At 58.7% G+C, this 16392-nt stretch overlaps 1 protein-coding gene across 1 annotated transcript in view; it reads right to left on the bottom strand.

Annotated features, from left to right (window-relative positions):
* Window positions 1-16392, bottom strand: part of TSHZ1 (teashirt zinc finger homeobox 1) — a 70376-nt gene that overhangs the window by 33024 nt on the left and 20960 nt on the right. The gene's annotated exons all lie outside the window — the stretch shown is intronic.

The following is a 16392-nucleotide window of genomic DNA, read 5'->3' as shown; positions in this document are numbered from 1 at the left end:
GCATTTCGTGACTTAGCACGGGATGGAGGCAGCCTTTGGAACTCCGCGTAGAAAGGACAGATTTTTCAATAAGTAGAACTGGGAAAACTGGCTTTTTTTTTTAAGTTGGATGTCCACCTCACACCAAATACCAAAATTAATTTCAAATAAGCGCAATACTGGAATCCAGAAAGAACGACTGTACACAAACACTAGAAGAAAATAGAACAGAATATTTACATAACCTTGAGGGTTAGAAGGTACCTTTTATGCATTGCTTCAAAGGCAAAATCTATGCAGAAAAAGAACAATTAAACTACATAAAAACAGCTCAGTACATCAAAAAACACCATAACCCAGAGACACGCTCCGCCAGCGGCTCTGGAGAAGGGCGTCGCCGCCCTGGAGGCCGGTTGGCAGTACAAGGACCGGAATAATTTAAAACAGCCCGGACCTCTGACCTGGTAATTCTACTTCTGGGAAAGTAGTGAAGAAACGAAGACACCATTGCCAAGATCTACGCACAAAGATATTAATTACACAGCCGTTTACGACTGAAACGGAGAACCGGGTTTCCACCGTTGAACGACTTCTCAAAATAAAACACGCGTTCGATACAGTGAGAGGCCAGGCAGGTGCTTAAAAGAGCATAGCAGGTCCGTCCTGACAGGGCAAACGTTGGATGCAAAGAACAGGCTATTAAAGGAAATGTGCAGGAGAAAAACCCTTTGGTAAAAGTACACATGCAACACCACTGCATGCAGAGCTGCACGGCAAAGACCCAGCAGAATATACACCAAAAAGCCACTCTGGGTTGTTTCTGGAGAGTGGGATTTCAAATAAGATCCTTTTATTTTTAAATTTATTTTTCTTTGTTCCAGTTTTTCTAAAATAAATGCGTACTGCCTGCATGACCTTAAAAGGTAGTGGAAGAAGGCAAGACATCACCAAGTATATTTTTAAGGTCAAACCAGAGGGGGTCACCTGTGGTCACAGAGACATACCAAAGAGGAGCTAACCTCCTTACTGGACACTTTCCAAATCAGCAAGAATACAAACGAACACCGCAATTTAAAAATATATATATGAGCAATAACCTGGGCAAAAAATAATTCAGAAAGGAAGACACGCATTTTCCCAGTCAAGTTCTCCACGGGAGCACGTTCGCCCTCACCTGGATGGAACCCAAGAAACGCAAACCGAAACACGGGACGCCACTCCACAGTTCCTCCACCGGCTGCAATTACAGAACCCCACACCCTCCCGACGGCTCCCCGAGATGACATTTCCCTGCGCTCTCAGTGGGGAGAAACGCTGACACGTTGTGAGGACGGGTTTGCAGTGGCCCCAAAGGCTGACCAACCACCATCACATCAGGAAAAAAAGGACCTCGTGAAATCACTGTGAAAACGGGCAGCGTGTGAAAGCTGTTTGCCATTGACAGAGTGTAAAAGCAAACTGATAAACAACCACCGTCGCCCCATTTTTGTTTAAAAAATATATGGAGAGGCAAAAAAGAAAAAAAAGAAATCCTGGAGGGATTCCGATAAGGCTGTTCACAGGAGCTGCTTCTGGGTGGGGGTGATGGATGGCACTTTGGGGGTGTTTATCTCCGTCTCCCCAATCTCCCATCTTGCGTGAACGTGGCACCAGGAGAAAAAAAACCCCAGAATGGAGGCGTTATTTCCCCATAATTCCCTTTCAAATTAAAAAGATAAAAATAATAGTTGCTTTGGTCGTGGATTTCACCAGCAGGAAGATGTAGACCACGGGTCACAGCAAGGCACTAAGACGCCCGCTGGGACGGCGCGACGAGGAGAACCTGCAGCCCAGGCGCTCGCGGCGACGCAGGTGGCACGGGCCGCACGGGCCGGACACCCGTCCTCCACCGGCCCCGGGGCCGCACAGCTGGGCAGGGCGCTGCCCGTCGGGGCTCCGTCCTCCCACAATCTCCCCAGGAGCCCTGCGGGGGCCACCCCGGCCCCGTCCCTCGGTGTCACGACCAACAGCGCGGGCCAGAGTCACCCGTGGGTGGCCGAGTCACGAAGCGTCGCTGCTGTGCAGAGGCGCCCACTCTGTTAGGAGCCTGCGCTTCAGCGACGACCTGCGCGAGCCCCTGGGCGACCGTGAGCCCGCAGGCCCTTCCGGGACGGCCACCCTCCCGGGCAGCAGGGCGTCCGGAACGACCCACTCCGGCGCGGCCGGCCGGCCGGTCCTCCACTCGCTCGCTCACCCGCCGCTTCCGCGGGTGCAGTCTGCGCAGGGCGCTGCCCAGGGCGAAGCGGGGGCGCCCCCGGGGCCCCACTGGGAAGTCAGGCCCAGCCCGCACGTCGGGGGACTCGGGGACAGCATGGTGCTCGAGGACGACCCCGGCGGACAGGAGGGAGCGCGCTGCTGATGAGTTAGATCCTCCAGGGACAAGGCTAGGGGTGGGGTGCAGCGAATGGGGTGCCCCGAAGCCAGGCGGGGCGGGGGCTGGCCTGCGTCTAACCCCGCCCCCTTCAGCGAGGGGGCGGGGCCTGGCAGGACCCACCTTCCCTCGGACGGTGCTCCAGGGACCCCGTGGAGAGGGCGCCGGAGGACTCAGGAAGGGGGGACATGCAGAGACAGTGCGCACAGACAGCACAACCAGGCCCCGGAGACACGCGAGCCCTGGGGTGAGGAGGGGCGGCCGGTGACAGAGGGCCGAGATTTCACCCCCAAAGGGACGAAGAGATAGAGGGGCGGGGGAGGGGGCGGCGAGGTTCCCTGTGAGGACCTGACAGCCCTTGGCCCCTCTAACCGACTCCCGCCGACCCCCAGCAATGAGCTGCAGGCAGGGGGTACTTTCCTCCCCGGGCGGTGGGTGGGCGGGGCGGGCGCACCTGCACCCCCAACAGGCTGGCCCTGCAGCCCGCTGGCTGGGCCTCCACCCGCATCCAGCTCGCCGGGCCTCTGAGTCCTGGCCGCGGCGGCTGCTGCCTCTCAGCCGCGGAGGGGATGGGGGAGTAGTGGGGTGGTGGGGGACACGTGAGACTGAGCAGGGAGCGCGGACACTCCAGAGCAGGACCCCACGGTCACCGCTCCAGTGTGGCCAGCTGACGCATGGGACAAACACGCCACTGCACGAGGAACAGCCAAAAACATAAGGACGCAAGTGTGCGTGTGATATGTAACTGAGACGTTCGCTTACATGTATAAAACGATTACAAACAAAAAATTGTTGAGAGCTCGTGGTCTTTCTTTTTTCTTTTCCTTTGACCCTCCGTTAACACAGGCCAATTAACTGTCCACTATATTTACCAAAACGCACGTGTGTTTTCGGGGTCCACATTTCCGAGCCCATCGTGCCCAGTCTGGCTCACCGCAGCCATGGCCGTTGGACCCCGGACCCTGCAGGGGCCGCCGGGAGTGCCCCGAGTCCATGTCTGGGAAACACACGCGAGGTCGAGCGAAAAAGAAACACGTGGGCCAAGCATCCTTTCTAGGCAAACCTAGCGATGAACACACTTCGGTCAGGTCCCACCGGCAACTTGCTTCACCACTCGCCGTGTCTGGAGGGAAAAAGCCTTCGTGCAAAAAGCCAGCAGATTTAGGGAACTGGACCCAGGGGAGGATTTTATACGTGAGCCGAAGGCTGTCCCGGAAGCCACTGACCGGGCCCCGGGGGCCCTGCTGGGGCTGGCGGGGTGGGCGGTGCCATCCGTCCCCTCAGAGACTCGCGCCCAAGTTAGGAACTCGTTCATAGGCGCGCCTGTATTTTTCGTACACATCCTCCAAACCCAGTTCTAGGTGGCTTCCATTGTCTCCCGTTTTCTCCGGAAAAAAATGTATTTCACGGGGGCCCTTATCTTCATATTTCAGAAAACAGTGTTTGGTTTCTCTGGTTTCTAAAACACTACTGGGAGCTGGCCGTTTACTTTCACTTTGCCTGAACCATGGCTCGAGGTAAAGGGATGCTCCAGCTGCTGCCCCGCTGCGCTCGGGTGGGTGAGCGCGGAAACCCAGCCGTGGTCCAGTCTGGACACTTCAAACCGGCGCAGCAGCAGCAAGCCCCTGGAAGGCCACAGCCAGGGGGCCGGCCACACCTCCAGAGGACGCGGCGCTGCTCCCCGCTCTGCGCGCGTGTGCTCACACACGTGTGCGGGGCCTCGCTTCCGTTCCTCTGAACCCCCCCCCCACCCCCGGCACGCAGAGAGTATCAGGAAAACGGCAGAAGCGGCATCACCCAGCAGACAACCGCTTTCCGGAAAACGCCTTAGAAACGCAGGTGGCCGTTCTCCCCAACAGAATGGGGGGAAAGACATTTTCCAAAATGATAATTCTTTGCGAAGTAAGATAACTCAAGGGGCGAGGCAATTCGTGCCATGGAATCAAACATCTGTTTTAAGTCATAAAGACCATTACATTTTGTGGGTTGTGCAATTTGCTATTTAACCAACTTTCTACAAAAGCGTGGCGAGATGGCACGTTTAAAACCAAGGGCACAGGGACACGCTCCCAGGGAGAGGAGGCGCGGGCTGGGGGCAGGACGGGCGGCGCTGGGGACATGGGCAGCCCTTCCCGCCGGAAAGGGCGCCCTCCGAAGGCGCAGCGGGTGGGACTGGCGCTCCGAACACAAGGCTGAGTCTGTGGCCAGGCCGATTTCTGGGCACCGCGTCGTGGCGTCCCAAGGACAGGCATTTGGTGAGGGTGGGTTCGTAGGCAGTGGGCTGGCGCAGCTGTCAGAAAAGCTAGGCGCTGGCACGTCCTGCTGGGGCACCTCCTGCACAGGGAGGCCCAGCGAACGCTCTTCCGGAGCAGAAAACCGTGTCTGGTGCCTCCATTTGCTCCGGCAGGAAGACCACGAAGGAGCCAGAGAGCCCGCCCAGACACGGCGGGCTCGGACGCGGAATAAATCCTGCAGCCCTCACGCCGGCGCCTTCCAGCACGCCTTCCGCACTCCATTACTGTGAATGTCCTTTGGCCCACAGCAAAAAATATTGACAAAATTCCGCTTTTAAGACAGTTATTGTCTCTGGATACTTGATAGCAGCCTTCAAAACTTCACCTGCTGGCATTAAATTCTGGAGTTTGGGCGAAAGGAGAGAAAATTCGCCACATCTCAAGCTCTCCCACTCTAGCAGCAGCAAATCAAATTATTCTTTCAATTAAACGAGCTCTGTGCCTAAAAGAAAAAGAGGCCATGGGCTAGCCCCCGCCCCCACCCACACACAGAGCCAAAACCGTCACCTCTTCCAAGCCCCACAACCGGGGCGTCATCTAAATGGCTCGGTGTTCCTGGGCAACACAGCCCATAAAATTAAATCTGCTATCAGAGATCTCAGGCTCGCTGCGCGCTGAGCTCGGCCACAGTCAAGGGCTGCAGAGAGAGCTCCGCATCTGGGCGCATGTCCACGGACCCAGTGGAGGGCTCCCCATCCATCGCTCTGCCTCCATCTCTCTCTCACACACGCGCGTGCACGCGCACACACACTCTCTCCAACCTCCCCAGCGCTGTGTGTTGACACTATAGAGACCAGCGATGCTCCATCGGGGGAGAACAGAGACCTGGGACACCCTGCGTCGCCCTCCTTCCTTGGCAGTGGGACGCGCACACGCTGGTCACACGGCCGCAGGCGGAGCGGCCCGGCAGCTCGGCACACTGGAGGCATCTCAGCGGCTTCCTCCCGGACGCCTGCAGCCGCCTCCCACAGGAAGCGCCCGACCCACAAATGCTCCGGGTCGGCCTTCCCTTCACAACGTCTGGTTGAAGGGGAGCAAAACGGGAACCCCCATCGTGGCGGACGACGGGCTCCTGCAGTGGGGACCAGCGATAGCTGCTGCTGCGTGTGGGGAGGGGTGTGAGCTCGTTTCAAGGGCCCCCATGACACGGAACCGTCCCCGAGAACCGTGCTAGCACAAGTCAGGCACGAGGGCGGGCGGAGGCCCACGCTCAGAGCAAGCAGGGCCCTTGGAAGAGGGAAACGCAGCCTCTGGCCTCCTGTGACGCACAACGTGGGCAGCGCGGGGGGCGCAGCGTCGTTTGCCCAGGGCCACGGCGACGGGTGGTGTGTGGCAGAGAGCGAACGGCGTCCTTTCTGAGGAGGACACTCGCTGTCACCGGGGAGCTCATGCCTCTGGTGCTGCCCCCCGCCGCGCCCCCCACCCCCCCGCAGGACAAGCATTTCCCAGACTTGAAACACAGACCGGCAGTTTCAGTAAACAAGTTTTATAGGCCAAAGGGGGCAACCGCCTAAAACAACATCAATCAGAATAAAACGAGAAAGCAGACACCCAGCAGTTTTTAAATTCTTACAGTTTTCGAGAGCAGACAGGTCTAGATCCACGGCCCCCGAGAAGCCCCACTCTCTTCTTATAAAAACAAGAAGCATGAGGCAGTATCAGAAAAGCTAGGAAGGACTCTTCAATATCAATAAAACACTTTAAAATGCACACAGACACACCCCTCAAACCCCGGGGTTCCTGCAAGTGGCCTCGCTTTACACGGAGACACACCTGCCGAGCGGGTGCGGCCGTCTGCTCGGCCGCCGGCGCCGGCAGCGGCTAGTTTCCTGAATCCACCTTCTAAAAATACCCGTGCAGGGTTCACCTCCTCCCCGCTCTTCTCTTTGTACCTAAAGGCAAAGAAGCAAATCCAGTTTCTCTTCACAGATTGGAGGCCTGGTTTTAATTTGTGCAATAGTCCTTTTGATAACAATGCCTAGTTAAAACATCCATTAAAAGTCTGTAGCAGGCGTTTAATGGAAGGGAAGCCCGATAGGCCTGCACCGCGACTCCGTCATTAACTTCCAGAAGGGCTCTCGGCCTCTCTGCTGGAGTCAGGGGAGGGAGAGGAAGGAAGGTGAGAGAGAGAGACCGAGAGAGGAGGTCTTTTTTAGGGCCAGCTTATAAAGCTTTGAAAGGAATTGGGTCAAATATTCTTTGTTTTTTCAACTACCTAAACCAACTCCGGCTGAACGAAGACCGCGTGTGTAACAATCACCCGCCCTCCCCAAGTCCTGAGAGTGAGATGCGGGGAGACCCAGGCCTGAAGCCATCATGGCCCCAAGGCCATCAGAGTGCAGGACACCCCGAAGTGGCCTTCTCTAGTTTTGAAAGGCGAGGACTGCCGTCGACCCGTGGCAGCCACGACAGGAAGACAGGCCCGCAGCGCGGGGGCCCGGGCCCAGGACACACGCCGTGGGGGACGCCGCGCTCCGTCCGCGCGCTGGACTCCTGACTCCTGCGGCGGGTCCACGCGCCCTCCGGGTCAAGGGCACACAGCTGGCTCAGGGGACACCCAGGGGTCTCACGGTGGCGCGCCCGCACCTGCACGTTCTGGCACAGGGGACCGGCTGCCCACGGCACCGTGCGGCCTGGCACCGCGCACACGGCGCGTCCTTGGGGACGGTGCTCTGCCTGGGGCTGCATGCGACTTCTCCGGCTGGATGCCTGGTGCCCTTCCAACAAGCCCCCCCCCCGCACCTTGTCCCTAAGGTGGGGCCCGCGTTTGCTGAGGACCTCTTTATTAGGAACCTGTCGTTCTTAACTTTGATTTCTCCGACCTCCCGTCACCAATCTGCGCGGGTCTGCGCGGTCCGGCCCTTGCCCAGTTCTCTCCATCAGCCCCGTTGCTCCCAGACACGGCACGTGACCGCTGAGCCATCGGCACCAAGAGCCCTCCGTGCTTTGGAGAAAGGGCAAAACCATGCGCGCTAAAATCAAGGGACAGCTGTGTACGTAAAAACATGTTAAAAAAAATTGGGATTCTCAGGCTCAATCAGGAAGGGCTGGAAATTTCGGTTACAGATTAAAGGACAGGGCGTTGGTTATCCTCCTAAATCTCGTCACCTCTTAGCCATTCTCCTCAATCCACAAACAAACGCGGCCGCACACCACCCCCTACAACGAGACACACGTCCCCCGAGCCCCAGTGTCCCCACACCCCCAACCCACCGAGACAGACGACATTCTCCTGTAACCACGTTACTAAGAGAAGCACGTACCGGTTGTATCTCCCCAAGAAACTTGAGCTCACAGAGCCCCGGAAGGTCCCACGAACCAGCGCATTTCCCAAAACTTCCTGTAGGGGGTCCTGGACGTGGCGGGGCCTCAGAAACGGGCGTCAGAAGAATGGACAGGCGTCCCCTGGGCCGCACCCCTAGGGCGTGGGCTGACCGCCACCTCCAGGGGTGACACAGAAGCCCAGGAGGAGTTCACACGAAGAGTTGCCAGCTAAGCGCTCAAGGCCTGGCCACCCCGGACTGGTCCTTTCCCCGCCAGGCCCTCAGAACCCCGCCCCCAGGGCTGCCCCCGCCGCCCGCGGCGCCCCCAGCCTGCGCCCCCGAGGGGCGCGGGAGTCCACTGACGGGTGGACTGACACAGACTCGCTGGGGCCGTGACTGGGACCCACCCACGTGAAGGGCAGATCAGCCTCCGAGTCGTAAGCGGGAACCCCTGAGAAGCCCAGCAGCGCACCCCGCTTCCTTCCCCCTTCCCCCGCCCCCTCTCCCCCGCCCCGTGGGGCCGCCTCTGCCCCTCCACCCCCAAGCCGGCCAGCGTCGCTCCAGGAGCTCTTGGTTCGCAAAGGGGGGCCCTCGGCGGAGACCCCCCCGCTGGGCCACGCCGCTACCGCGCTGTGTGAGCACCACACACAGGAACCCCAACCAGCGGGTGTGTGACTGTCATCGAATGTCACAGAGACGGACTCAGGACGACGGCGCATTGAACGACCTCCGTTTATCACAAGGGGTTTCCCCGAGTCCTGCACCACAAGCTGCCCGAGGATGACGAAGGTGTGGCCCCGCTGCTACCACCCCCCACGGATCGGTGAGCCCCTGGGGACCAGCAAGGCCCCACGAGGTCCGTCGGCTCCTTCCTGTCGCTGTGGGACCAGCCACGGCCACATTCAAAACACCGAGCGGCCACCACGGGACTGCGCTAGCTGGTCGCCGTCGGCGAGCGCCGCGGGCTTAGCAACAGCTCGCGTTCACGCGCGCCCTGCGCACGCCTGCGACTCCTGGGAGGGCACAGCTCTCCCCCCGTCCCCCACGAAGCCTGCGCCCCAGTGACAAGGCACAGCACACGTTGCTACTCTGGCACCCAGCGTGGCGTGAATAGGGTCCCCCCAAATCCACATCCTCCTGGAACCTCAGAACGTGACCTTCTTTGAAAATAGGGCCTTTGTGAAGGTAACTCGTTAAACCAGGGAGAGGGCATCAGGTTAGGACAGATCCTGAATGCGGTGGTTGGTGACAGATCACACGGCGAGAGAACACACAGGCACAGAGGGACAGACACCCGGAGGAGGAGACCGCAGGCGGGGCCGACAGAGGTGGAGGACAGCCCGGCCGGCCGGGGCCGCCGCACGCCGGGAGGGGCGAGCACGGGCTCCACCCACGCCTCCTGGGAGCGCGCCCGGCAGCGCGACGGCGGCCGCCAGGACAGAGGGCGCGAGGGTCCCCTGTCACAGCTGCCGGTCGGTTCCACCACCGCACTTCCTCTGGTTCTCACTCACTCTCGTTCTGAGCTTCAGGGGACAAGGAAGAACGCAGACGGGTGAAGTAGGAGGACCGTAAGCAAGACGGGGCAGACACGGGTCCCCGGCTGCACAGGGACGTGGCTGGCCCAGTCCCCAGCACCCACGCCCACCGTCTCCCAAGGGGCGCACAGGGCTCGGATGCCTCCGAGGACAGGGCGGGGGACCGGGGCACACCGACCGCCGGCCCCCTGCAGTGTGGCCGCAGGAACCAGGCCCGGGCGCCGGAGTCCGACGCTGTGTTCCGAACAGCAAGCTTGCGGCAGAGCCACCGCTTTCCGAGGGGGCAAACGGGGGCGAAGACGGCAGCTCCGGTAACCCCAGACCTGTCCCGGGGCCCTGGGAACCGCGCGCCCGCCTTGCCCCAGAATCTGAAACCCTCAGGTTCCGACGGGGCAGGACACTCGGGGTGTCCCGGAGCAGGGGGTCCCTTCCGCAGGAGCGTCATACTGACGCCTGTGTTCCCAGCGCTCAAAAACGGTAAGTGCTCAAAGAATGCCTGTCAGTAGATGAGCGGGGACAACGGTCGCTGGAGCGACCAACAGGAGGGCCCCCGGGCCGGCGCGGGCAGCACCGGCCCTGCCCGAGGAGCCCCGTGCCCCGCTTCCGCGAGCGAGCCGCGGCTCTGATGCGCCGTCCCAGCGGCAGGTGCGCCCGGCGGATAGCAGTCTCTGAACGACTCTGACGATCATGGCTGAGGAGGTTTGGGTTTCGTGATGGCTGCAAAACTGTGGGATGGGATTGTTCGTTGATGTCACTTCTGAGGAAGAAGAGGCGAAGCAGCGCCCCGGCACGTGCCCAGAGCAGGCGGAGGCACTCGATGGAGAGCGGGCCCACCTGCGGCCAGCGGACACGCCGCCTGAGGCCACCGGAGGCTGGGGGGAGCGGGGGGGCGGGGCCCGCATGGGGGACGGGCGGCCCCAGTGGAGACCGGAACCTGGTGCTCCAGGCCACGGTGAGGAGGGAAGGAAGGGTGCGGACTCGGGGGAGGGAAAGCAGGTGCCGGGACCAAGACAAAAACCAGCAGGGCGCGGACACACCGCCGGGGAGCCGGCCACCTGGTCCAGGACGCAGAACAGAGGCGAAGAGAGACTTTCAGGGGCTGAGCCTTTGGACACTCACAGGACCTCAACCGCGTGTGACTTGTGACGCTTCTCCAGATGCCTGTGGCACTTGAAGCTGCACACATATTATCTACGTCTCACCTAAAAATTCCAAATTTGGCCAAAAAAAGAAAAACAGGTAGCAATGTCTTTCTCTCTTTAAAAACCAACTCGTTGTCCCGGAAACCTGCAGGGAGGACCGCGTGCGAGAGCAACGACGAGAGGACCAGCAGTTTTCTTTTAAAATGTCCCACGTCCAGGGTGGAGGTGCAGGGGTTTGGACTGTCTTGGTAAAGCCACCATCTGCTTGTTTAAATGTTAAACTCTGCAAGGACATTTCTCTTTCCTCAGGTCAAAGGGTCACCGTTCATCTTTGAAGGGTACGTTCTACACCCATGGGCTCAGGGGACAACAGGCACTTCGGTCCATTTTTCTCCCTTTCGTAAAACAGAACAAAGACCAGCGAGAGCAGAGGCCGCACCCTGCCGTGGGCACAGAACGTTCGGGGGGCACAGCCGTCCTCCAAACAGGGAAGCTGATGCCGGCGTTCCGGAAAGAAGGAGGAATCGCGACTTTCATCTCACGTTCAAGAAGGTGAGCAATTTTCTTTATAACCGGCAGCTTAAAATGAAAATTTAATGTAGTGAGCGAAATTTTTTTTTTATCCAAAAGCAGTTTTATACTTTTTATAATTTGTATCATTACGTATAATTATTTTAGAATTTTATAAAGCTGAATTCCACCACGATTTGCACAACAGCGTGTGCCTGGTGGCGCGAGAAGCGCGTGGGCAAGGCGTCCGCGCTCTCCCGTGGCGCACGCCGCTCAGACGACGCCAGGAGACGTTCCCGGAGTTCAAACGAAGCATAGCTTCGAGGCCTCCCTTGAAATTTCAATCCAAAAACAAAACATCACTGCTGAAAAAGCCAACTGTTCACTTAAGGAATACCGTTGCCTTCTTAGGGCTTTAGGGGGTTGGGGACACGGTGACTCGGATGAAGGCCCGGCCCTTCCCGGGCACCGGCCCGGCTGCAGCCTAGAAATGGCGCCCACGTGACCGCGAGGCTGCAGGTCACTCACGCTGGCCTCGCGGCCGCCTCTCCCCCTGCCAGCCCCCCGCATGGCAGGCCCGGCTCCCCATTTAAGAGGCAGCGTGAGGGCGCCGCAGCCTGGCCTGGGTTTGATGGCGAGGACGCGTTGGTGCCAAGTCCCCCGCTGTATGAACCCCAAGCACCAGAAATGAGAGGCCGCCCCGTGTTAGCCGCGCTGGGGGAAGGGCCGAATTGCCTTCCTCTGCGGAACATGTGGCCAAACAGCTGCGTCGGGAGACTAATTAATAATGTTATTTTTCTGGGTTTTGTCATGTTTTTCAGCTTTTTAAGATTTGTTATTTATTGTCACGTCCTCTCTTGTACTGAACAGCCACCCTCACACCTAGTTTTGTATTTATAATTTTGTACTTTTTGTCTTAAGAGGCCCCTCGCCACCCCCTCGCCCCCAGGCAAAACCAGGACGCGGCGGAAACACACAGACTATCCGTCTCCATCGCCAACGCTCGGGCCTGGCGGCCCCCCCGACACCGCTCGAGGCCCAGCAGAGACCCGGGGCCAGGCCCCCGCCTCTCGGGCGCTTTTCGGTGGGGCCGCCTCCAGAACGCACCGCCCCGCGCAGACAACAGACGACCGGCGTGCGCGCCGACCTTCTCCCCAGGACGCCGCAGCTCAGTGTGCGGACTCACCGTCCCCCCGAGCTCCCCCGGCTCCCCGGGCAGGCTGCTGGGGGCCCCCCGCTCGCCGTCTACCCTCCACGTGGGGCTCTCGTCCTGGACGACAGTGTGACGGCGGCTACAGGATGCCTGGGAACACCCACCGTGGGCGCCGTGGGCCACTCTGCACACGCGTGTCCCCACCGCACACGCCTGCTCCCACCTCACACGCGGGACTGCGCAGCACTCACTAAGCAGGCAGCTTAAAAGAGCCAAAGACAAAACACCAGCCTGCTCGAGGACGGTGCCGGTAAGTTACTAAGATGCCTGACGAGTTCCCGGGCGAACGAGGGGTCTCTCTCAAAGCAGCCCTCGCCTTGTGAGCCTGCGTAACGGAGGCCGCCCCGTCTCTCCCACAAAAATAACGCTGGAACTGTGGAGAAATAGAAAGGGGAACAAAAACTGTGCGTGTACACGTGCCCCTATGTGCGCAGGGACGCTCACCCGCGTAAGCGTGGGAGCGGCGAGATTTCTGTTCTACCCCGACGCGGAGCGTGAGAGCAACTGGGCGACGCAGGGGGCGGGGGCGGGGGCGGGTGCCGGCGCCGCCCCCACGCGCGGCTCCACAGGCGGGCGGATCTCGGGGCTCCTGGGTCCCGCTCCTCCCCCGCCCGGGAGGGCAGGGCGCCCTGTCAATAGACGGCAGCGGTGCTCCGGCAGCACCCCGAGTCCCGGTCCCTGCACCCCAACAATCCAAGTCCGATTCTAGGGAGAAGCGTGGCAAACGTCCACCTGGACGACACGGGGGCGGTTTCACAGGCCGAGGGCTCCGAGTCCTGGGCTCGAGTTATGTGACCTTGTGTATCTTACGCTAAACGACCTCGTGACAATCGACGGGGCCCACCGCTAGGACTTCCATCTCGGGAAGTCTCACTCGGCGACGGAGATGACGCACGATAAAAACGAAACCACGTGACACAAGCGCGCAGGGACACAGTGGACGCAGTCAGTCCGCAGATCCGCACGGAGCACCTGCTCCGCACCAGGCACTGTTGCAAATGCACCTTGGGGGATATCGTTAGAAGAGAGATGCCACCTGACCGCAGGCGGCCGCCCTCTCGGCCACTGTGTGCCCTGCGCCCACAGAAGGCCCGAGGGATGCACGGCCCAGAAGCCACCGGTGTCGAAGGGACAGGAAATGGCTAGAAGCGAGTCTGTCCAAGGAACCCTGCCTGCCTTCCTTAACAACTCCAGAGAGGTCAGGGGACGGACGTGTGAGGGCCACCCACCCGTCAGACGGGACGGGACGGAGACACAGCAACGCCCTCGGAAGAGCAGCAAGGCCATGGGGCGGTGACCAGCACTCGCAGAGCTCGACATGGGCACACTGCGTGTGTCACAGAAGTTCTCCGTCAGACATAGATGGGGGGCCAGGGGCTGAGAAGCAGGATCTGAACAGGGTGACGGGGGTCAAAGGCCGCGGGGAGGGCGGCTTCCCATCTGAGACGGAAGAGGGGGCGTAGGGAGAGGCAGCCGCCCCCGCCCGGCCCGGCGGAGGCACAGGCAGGAGGCGGGCTAGGGCTGAGTTACGGGGACGGAAAGACAACGAGACGGGTGAGATAAATTGGAAAATAGATTTTTTGTTTCCCATCTTCAATCCCGATAACATTTATTTCATTATTCAATGAAACTTTTACATCCACGAGATGCATAATAAAGTATTTTATATAAAGTTAATATTGATCACCGCTTTAGTCTCAACGCGCTCTCCGTCTGCCGCGAGTTCCACGCCCTCAAGGGCCTGCTTCGTTCCATCCCGTTCTCCGAGAGGCGCCTGGAAGCAAGCAGGTGCTCCAAGTGAGTATTTATTGGATAAATAAACCCACGAATGAACAAACAATTGGAGAAATGAGCAAATGAGGTAGGAATCGGGGCAGGTTTTTATAGTCACAATTTACAGTTGAGAAATCTAACACCTGAAGGAAAAACGTGGCCTCCATTAGCGTCCCGACCGGGTCAGTGTTGGTGTCGACAGTAATGCCCCGTCACTGTCCTGTGCATCCATGCCCAAGGAGGGGTCACCCTGCAGCATCCCCAGAAGGTGACAAGGAGCGGCAGTGACCCGCTTCCACGGGTCAAGAAGCCAACGGAATCGTACGTTTAACATCGGAGTTTATTTCTTCTTCCGGCCCCCGCCTGGCACGAGGAGGCAGGGAGGCAGCGCGGCCGGCTCAGGGAGGGCACTGCCTGAGCCTCCGTCCCCCGCCCCTTGGGGACGCGCCCGTGGGACCCGCCTCCCAGCTCGGGCGTGGGACAGGAGCCCCTGGTGCTGCCGCATCCGCCTTTATTGCTCCAAAGTGAAAGAAACTAATAATTATTCCTCAGTAAAGGCAGTTTTTCAATAGACAAAGTCTTTCAGTGTGCTGCATCTACCGAGAAAATGAAATAAAAGGCACTGCGGTGCACCACAATATCTAAAATTTATTTAAAAACCCATCTGAAGTATCGCGGAAACAATTTCTCCCTCGAGTGTTTTATGAACAGCAAATGTGAACAGAAAAAAATATTTTTTGCTGATACCCTTGAACTAAGTTTATAGAAGTGTGTGTGTGTATAAATATCTCATATTTAACAGAAAGTTAATGGGTCTATCAAGAACCACACAGCATTTTCTTAATTCGACTTGGTAGCCAACCAACTAGCATAAAAGCTCAATAATGAAGGCCAACTCATATACAAAAGATACAAAATTTAATGGGGGGGAAAAAAAAAACCCTTTCAAATAACGGCGCAAAGCCGGGCAGGGCTGTTACTGGTCCCTGTGTGCCGTTGCCACCCTCGTCGTCCGGAACTATGTTTATTATGACTTATTAGATTTTGGAGCAATTGTCCTCTGAAGAGCTCAAGATACTGCAAAATAACTTTTAAAACTATGCACAAATTTTATGAGGAACATTTCTAAGCCAGAGTGTTGCTAGAAACCAGGAGAGGGGGCGGGAGCGAGAAGTAAAGGGACGAGAGCCCAGGACGAAGCAGAGGGGGTCCAAGGGGGGGCCCCGCGGGCCGGCGCCGGCGGCTGTACGTCCAGTCCCCGCTGACGGGCTCGCGGGGCTGCCACGCCTCTGTGGCCCACGACGGGCTCCGGCTGCCCCGGGCAGCCATGGGGCCGGCCACCGTGCGCTCATGGGCAACGCCACCCCCCCCCAAACTTGGAGCACAGAGCTCAGCTCCTGTGTGTGTAGAGAGGGGCCCATTGCAAAGGAGCGTCTTCTCGTTTGACTGGATTAGGACGCTGTGGCCCCTCTGTATGCAGTGGAGTCAGAAAAGACGAGACGCTGCCACTCACGACAGCCGGGACGGAGCTGGAGAATACCGCGCTGAGCGAAACAAGCCAGGCAGAAAACGCCAAGACCCACGCAGTTTCCCCCATCTGCGGGGTAGCAGAGCGAAGGCAACGCATGAACACAACGGACAAACCAGCAAACACTCATAGACACAGGCAACAGTGTGGTGGCTATGGGGGTGGGGGGAGAGACAATCAAGGGTAAAGGGGTCCAGCAGACAGAGGCGGAAGATGATCTCCCTGCGGGCGGGGGGCACGCGGTGCCACATACGGAGGAGGCAGCCGAGGCGCGTACACCTGAAACCTACATAATCTCATTGACCAGTGTCACCCAACACGTTTAATTTTAAAAAAAGGAAATGAGCACCTTCTCAATGATATTCATAGCATCGGAGAGGGACCTAAACTCCAGGGGGAGCCTGGCACCTCCAAGAGCCTTACAGACAATGACCATAACAGAAGATAAAGCCATATGTGCAAACAACCCCACCCCCTTATGTGTCTCCTAAAATGGGTTCTTTAAAATATTTTAAATATCAGGTCATTGTTCCTCCCTACCAACTGCACGGAGAAGCCCTCGCAGCCCAGGAGCTGCGTGCCGAGCGGGTGGCTCATCAACAGCTCGAAGTGCGTCCAAACCCTTGGAAACGCCAGGAGGCCAAACAGAATCCCCCCAGGAGGAAGCTGGTTCACAGGGTTCTTTGAGCTCCAAAATTCTGGGAGCTATGGCTGCTCTCCAGCCTGAATCCCCTCGGCTGACGCC

This window comes from Pteronotus mesoamericanus, unplaced genomic scaffold (assembly GCF_021234165.1).
Source record: "Pteronotus mesoamericanus isolate MK-2021 breed Mesoamerican mustached bat unplaced genomic scaffold, CSHL_Meso_final contig_74, whole genome shotgun sequence".
Taxonomy (NCBI): Eukaryota; Metazoa; Chordata; class Mammalia; order Chiroptera; family Mormoopidae; genus Pteronotus; species Pteronotus mesoamericanus.
This window is presented reverse-complemented; position numbering and strand designations above follow the sequence as displayed.